We start from the raw sequence: 7,764 nt of genomic DNA on the forward strand, positions 1-7,764 counted from the left end.
GTTCCAGCTACTGCTTGATTTTGATATTCAAGAAGTTGATCAATTGGGTTGCCTCTTCAGGTTTCTCTCCCAATTCTTCCCTGGTCTTCTGTATAGCCTCTGTAGCTACTTTAACTAACTCAGTCTGTTAAAAATAATCCAGATAGAAGACCAAATATCATTGATAGACTCAATGATATTGGTCCATAAAATCTCTCTAATATCTCTCAAAGGCTTTTCCAATGTTAAGTCCTTCTCTAATGTCTTGAGTCTTTCAGTCATCCTTCTATTTTTTCTTTCTTCTTCAGTGTAATGAATCTATGATAGCTCATAATTTTTTCCAAGCTGATAACCATTTCTTTTAGTTTCTTTATTTCAGTTCTTGGATTTTCACTTCCTCCATGGACTTTATTAAGTCCTCTGTTTGCCTTGTTGAAGTTACTACTGCTTCTGATGTACTTGTTGTTGTTGTTACTGGCAAAGCTGTTGCTAGGGGGAATGTTGGGTGCCAAAGATGTTGCAATAGTAGATGGCACTGCTGTAGAAATTATGGGTATTACAGTATGAGGAACGGTGGTCAGGTCGCCCTGTTTGGACTACAAAGCTTTTTCTAGTTCTTTCTCTATTTATTTCAACTGCTCATTCAACTTAAGGACCAAGTCCATAAGTTCTTCCTCGTTTTGTTTCTCAATTACTTTTGCAGTTTGTGGATGTAGGAGGGGAGGGAGTTTGAGTTGTTTCCTGAGTGCAGCAATGTCATCATTCTTTTTCTTTATCAATATTTCAGCTGCTTTAACATCTTTGGGATCATGTCCCAACTCAATCACCAGGTCTTCTAATGATTTTATCCTGGTGTCCTTAGCTTGAGAAGAGGCTTTTTCCAACTGTAACTGTGTTGTAGTGTTACTCAGAGAATTCTGCAACTGATGTGCAGTAATGGCTTTACTGGTCAATGTGGAATAAACCATCTCACCCGTTTGCTTATGGAGCTCAATCTGATCAATTGGGTGGATGTCTCTGGCAAGAAATTTAGTGTTTTTTTTAAATAATTAGCCATGGACTTTGACTGTTGTACTATTGGCTTCAAAAAGCTCATCTGCATCTTTCCCTCTTTGATGTCAAAACCTGACATCAACCTTGTCTGATTTGTAGGAGCCATTTTTAGATATTGAGCATAGGTTTGAGCTTTGAGCTTCTCATTCCTAGCTTTAATCTCTTTGTACTTTTCTTTCAAATCCTGGCTCTGCTATGAAGTTGTCCTTAGTGATGACACTTCTACACTTTGTTGCCTGATTAGTGCTTGTGTTTGGGAGGTAGATGGTGTCTCCCTCGCTAGTGTTGTCTGCACTGTGTCACTTCTTGTCTCTTCATATTCCTGCTCGGACAGAGGATTCAATCTCTACCTCTTTACGTATACCTGGTCCAATGGCACTGTAGAGGGGATAGCCTCATTCCGACTTCTTCTTTGAATTCGATACTCATTAAGAGGGGTCTGCAATACTAGAGGGTTGACCATGTTTGTATCAGTCTGGGTCAACTCCTCAGAAATGCTCAATGACCCTGAATATTTTCCTTGTACTGAAGTCTCTAGTTGTCCTGATGTTTGTGCACTATGCTCTTGTGTTGGTCTCTGTGAAGATTCTTTAGGCACCTGTACAAAGGAATCCAGATCAAGTCTTCTTTCCAAATCTTTCAAAACATTTTCTACTTCAACTTGTGTACTATCTTGTTCTATAAGTGTTCCCTCCACCCATTCATTTTGATTTGCATATTGTTCTATCTCTGGAATTCTATGATGGATGTAGGGGGATAGCTTATGCTTTTTCCTTCTGTCACAGATGAAGCTATGAGGATCATAAGGCTAGATGAAACTCTTTTTCAATCTCAATCTCTCAAGGATTTCCTCTACCTCTTTCCCTGCTTTTCTGTTGTTGCAAATAAATGGGCCTAGGTGATCCTTTATCCTTAGCTGAGCTTTCTTCTTAGTCTTCATAAAGTGGATTTCATCAGAATTGATCATTTGCCTGTAGTACTCCAGGGAAAATAATCGCATGGGGAGGTATTTGGGCAGTTTAAAGGGAGGCAACTCACACCCATAAATTCTGATCTTGGTATGGTTCTAGTATAAGTACCAGTCCCCAACCTTGTATTGCTTGGATAACTGAAGGATTCTCTTAATATCATCACTGATTCTGGGAGGGGGACTTCCTATTAACATGGTGGTTACCGGATGCACAAATTGATCAATAAAATATGTATAAGGATGAGGAGAAGAAAGCAAATAGTGAAAAATGGAAGTCTAGAAGATGACTGACCTAGGGTTCCCTCTGGTGTCAAGCTTTTGTACAGAGAAAGGGAATTTATCAGTTTGGTAGTAGAGGAAAATATGATACCAGACTAAAGAATATTTAAATACTCTCTCGTTCTTTAATCTCATGAATTGGTCATGCATCTTCTCAGCAATGAATGCAGCATAGTCGAATTTGGCTACAGGAGGTTGGTCAGGGGTGAAGATAGACATGTAGGCAAAGGTCGTTTCATCTACATACTCATTAGTGGTAAAACCCAGAATGCAAGCAAACATGGTGACAATATCCCCGCCCAGACCAGTAAAGGCGCATGACATGTAAGGAGGGGGGTATTTTGATCTGTATTCTTCTTCAATGAAAGTCTGACTAACTCGGTTAATTTCGGAATGGATAGCCTTGAATATTTTTCAAGTAAATCGGCAATGGAAAGGGGAGTGAGGTCCTTGATTTGAAAATCTCTATCGGCCAAGGGAAGGTGGTCCAAATACCTGTGGGGAGTAGTGATTGGCGTGACATTTAGGGTGACAGGAGCTTCCATCCTTGGTTCTTGTGTATTCAAGGAAGAAAGTTGGGGTTTTCAAGGATTTTAGATAAAAAAGGTGCTTGGGGAAGCCTTGGGGCTAAGAAACAACTTAATTGTACTGGATTACTTGAGTTTAGAGTAATTTGGTGGAGGTTTTAGTAGGAAAACAGGGTTTCTAAGAAGGAAACATGGTAAATACCTAGTTATGGTTGATTGAAGGGACAAATGGCTGTGGTGAATGCTTTGCTGGGTGCGCACAGTAGTTTGCAATGGCCTGGAGTTCAGTAACTGATGGTGGTTGGCGGTTGGGAGTAAGTTGTTGGTTTGGATGTACTCTGTGCGTGCATGGAAGGCAAAAGTTTCTTTTCTCGATAAAAAGGGAAAACAATGAATATTTTTGTTTTTATGCACAAAGTCAATGACTTTTGGTGGGTGAATGGGAAAACGACAGTTGGCGTCAACTAACCGATGGGACACTTTGTCGTTTAGTGGAGGTGGTAAGTAGGATTTATCGCACCGCTTTTGGGAGGTTGGTGGTTTTGGTAGAGGGTCGTGTGATGCCACAAATTGGATGACACGTAGCATCGTCGATAAGCCAAAACAGCTTGCATCAGATGGTTAACGCTCGACCAAAAGGCCCGCATGATATGAGTGAGAATTGTTGGATGAGGGAAGGAAGATCGTGTGGTAGTCGACAGTGGCAAGTGTTAGGGAGTCAATGGAGGGGGCCCGATGGCATAATCAACATAATTAAAATGACTTTAATTATATAAGGGATGATATGATTGGACAAATAACAGATTAATAACTTTAATGATATCGGGGTTGATTGTACTACCGGAGAGGCTATTAATTAATCCAGGTGACTAATTAATCCCTTTTTAACACGTCGGGGATTTTGGCTCTTAATTAATCGCGGTTCGATTAATTAATCCAAATTAATTAACTTTATTATGGTTTATTTTCCAAACCATCGGGACGGGATATTTATTTATTTTGGGATTTTTATTAATAATACGGGAAAGGGTAATTTGTTTCGGGAGTTAAATAAATAATAAGAATTAAAAGTTAATATGACCATGGAAAAAGAAAATGCGCTAAGTAAATGTTTCCGAAAATACATTCATCATCCAACATTATGACTTAGGCTAAAATGTGTTTGGGGGGGGGTTTATAAAGAACCATTTATTTTTCCTAAGTAAAAGAGTGATTTTACCTTGGGAAAAGGATTTGAAGGGAATGAATGAATTATGGAGGGGGTGAATTTTGATGAAGGGGCTTTAGCACTTAGGCCTTACAAGTTATTGGGCCGAGGGTCCGGTCCCTCCAGAAGTCAAAGAAATGCTTTGAGCCCCTTTAATCTTTAGGTTGTTGGTGCCTTTAGTACTTATGGAAAATTAGTAAAATTTAGGGAAAGCATGAGTGAGGAGGTTAATTAGTTTGACTTTTGGCTATGATGTAAATGTCTTCATTGTCATCCATATCTTTAAGTGCTTTTGATGATGAAAGTATATGACTTTATATCTAGATAATCATTCATCATACATAATTCTGCAACCATTCATCTACTTACCCTACCTACTTATCCTACCATTTTTCTTCTTTTTATTAGGGTGCACTTAAACTAGCAAACCATTATCAAAACATTTTCTTTTATTTTACAATGGTATTCTAACTAAGTCTAACCATATTACATCCAAGGGCTCATATTAAACTGTTGAGCTCCTTTTATTTACTCTACCTATCTACTTATCTGCCAAGATTAAACAGTTTGGTCAGATTTTATTCTCTATCTCTAAGCATGAAATTCAAAACATGGAATAACCAAAATTAAACTATTTGGTTACCATGGATTGTGGCATAAGTAACAAGTTGCACACAATCATTTATACAAAAGGTGAAATAGTAGTGGCATTTTGACTTGCACACTTTCATGGTCTTTTCATTTTTCTTTGGGGTTCATTTTCTTTCATTTTTTGACCTTTTCTTTATTCTTTTTGTCCTTTTATTCTTTTTCTAGGACATACCCTCTTTACATTTTTTAATTTTTGATTTTGAATATGGAAAACATTTGCAACAAGCAAAGGTATGTACATATTTCAGAGCTAAACCAAGTCAATTATGATATATGACACCTATTGATATAGGAACATAACAGGGGGTTGAAGGACCCATACTAGACTAATACTAGTGGAAACAATGTAAGGTGGACTAGGTCCACTATATTATTAAAAAAGGGTCACTATAGTAGTTAGTATTGAATAAATGTAATGTATCCTCATTAGAGAAGGTCTAATAGGTATTTATGTAGTTGTTATGATTAAGGTTCTCTTGATTAAATTATAAATAATGAAGTCCTATTTAAAACATGTGAAGGGGTTTATTGTATTTAGAACTTAGCTCTTTAGGAGGTTGCCACCTCGAAAGGGCAAGATAATAGGAGTGAATTCCTTTGATAAACAAATCGATTGCAAAGTGTTACCCTACCTTAAATGTTTTGATATTAATAAAGTGTGGAACATCTTTGATATCTTGTATGTGATATGAATTTAAGATCTGAGGTATGTAGCAAGTGATGTCAAAGCTCTTTCTTACGCCAAAATGCTTATTATTACTAATATTATTACCTTGGGGGGTTTCAGAGGAAAAAAGAGGGTCATGACACTTACGTAAATTCATGTACCTCTTTTAGCAAAATTTGAAGAAATTAGTTGTATATTTGAGATTCCACTTTTAAAAACAATTGATTTAAAAAATTAAAATTAAAAAAATAATCTAAATTTGAGTTCGGGAACTAAAGATATCATTGCTTTAAATTCAATTATTTTAGGGTTTTCTCATGACAACCATGTGCACTACAAGAGTTGATATCTTTCGAAAAGTTGCTTAGATTGTCAGCATACCAACACAATTTGATAGATGATTTTTTGGGATTTGATTTGGTATATTATATGTTGTTCTTATGATTAATATCTATAGTTCTTGCAAATTTTCACTCTCAAAATCCAATGGAAATGAAGAACGATAATGCGGTGGAACATGCCAAAATATTGTTGGAAAAATATCTACATAATTGGTTTGAGGGAATACAAGATATGACCTATGATCTTCAACTCTCTCAACTTGTGCAATATCTCATCTTCTTCAATCACCCCTACATTATACTTCTATGTGATGATTTCTCTTCTTCCTCAAACATTCTCCATCCTTTCTTTCCACCATAATTGTTTTAATATTTTCCCTTTAAGCATGGTTCTCTCTATTAGTTTGAGCTATTGTCACTTCTCTTTCCATGCATCAAATTTTTAGAGGCTTCTTTCCATGTTAGGGACTCAACTGCTTAACTTGAAATCAACACTAAGTGCAATGCTTAAGATCCATCTCATTGGGTCTAATCAATAATCCCTTCTTCGTCATCAACATCTTAATCCACATTGGAATTTTAGTGATCAATCTTCTGTGAGGAGATTTCTTAAAATATTCTAATGCTTTCATGAAAGACAATAAATATTTACAAGAAAACTCTAAAAGAATCCCTTCTTGAATGCTTCAGAACCAAAAGTCAACTATGCACATGGTTTCATGGTCATATTACTCCAATTTCAGTATGTTCAATGCAATCCGTTGAACATCGACTTGAGATGCTAAGGAGAGTGAGATAGCTCTATGAACTTCAATGCAATCCGTTGAACATCGACTTGAGGTGCTAAAGAGAATGAGGTAGCTCTGCAAACTTCTTTAGCAACATTACAATCATGCCTACAAAATCTCATGTTCATCTAAGTATTGGCCTACAAATTTTGTACATCTAACTTCAATGAGCACTTTCTTATTGAGAATAGGAAAATAAGAATGGACATTATAAATTGTGAATCTCTAATAACTCTAATAGCCATCTTGACCACTATGGTTGTGATGTGCCATCGTATAAATTAAAATTCACCATGGTTGGAACGTGCACATAGTGTATTTGTGTGGAGGTAAAAACGTGTCTAAGAGGTATTATGATAGTCATTGGTTTGCTTTTATGTAAAAAGAATATTTATACAAGGTTATCAAATGAGTTTTAAATGTGTTATGTATGGTAATCAAAATGAAATTTGCAAGGGCTTTAAGGTTATCAAATGCCTTATTGATTAGACATGTTTCATTATCTAATGATAGGTGCAAGTTGGACATATGGGTGGTATTTTATTTTTATTTTTTTAAATTATTTTTATTTAAACATATAAATATAATTATTTATTTTAAAGTATAACCCTGCAAGGTATTCATAGTTGCTGTTGAAATTTAAAATCACACCAGCATCCTTCACCACCCTCAATTTCCTTAATTTTTTTCCCACTTCCTCGATATGCATGCCTGTTTACATTTAATTAAATTTAAACTAACATATTTAAACTAACATATCTGGGAAGTGGAGAAAAAGTTAAAAAACCTAATAGTGATGCATTGCATGATGTACTTGTGTGATTTTAAATTTCAACAGCAACTTTCAATACTTTGCAGATTTATACTTCAAAATAAGCAACAAGGCAGATTTCATTAATCCTCTCTACCACGATATTTATTCTCAAGGGAGGTTTTACTAGTTGGTCAATAAACCATGATAACTTTTACCATTATAGACCAACTTTGGAAACAAATCCCTATAGAATAACTTTATTGGTCCAAAATCCTTTTATGACTTTCTTGTTATATGCTATATTATCACAATTCAACTAATAAAGTCTCATTCATGCTCCCACTAGGGTAGATTTATTACTTCAAACTTCATTATTACTCTTTCATGTTATGCTATGTTATTATCAATCAAGAGAACCAACATGTTGTATAAGATAAGTATTATAAAGTCTCATTCATGCTCCCACTAGGTTAGATTCATTACTTCAAACTTCATTATTACTCTTTCATGTTATGCTATGTTATTATCAATCAAGAGAACCAACATGT

This window comes from Pinus tabuliformis, chromosome 8 (genome assembly GCF_031772625.1).
Source record: "Pinus tabuliformis cultivar Carrire ecotype Pingquan chromosome 8, CPIR1, whole genome shotgun sequence".
NCBI lineage: Eukaryota > Viridiplantae > Streptophyta > Pinopsida > Pinales > Pinaceae > Pinus > Pinus tabuliformis.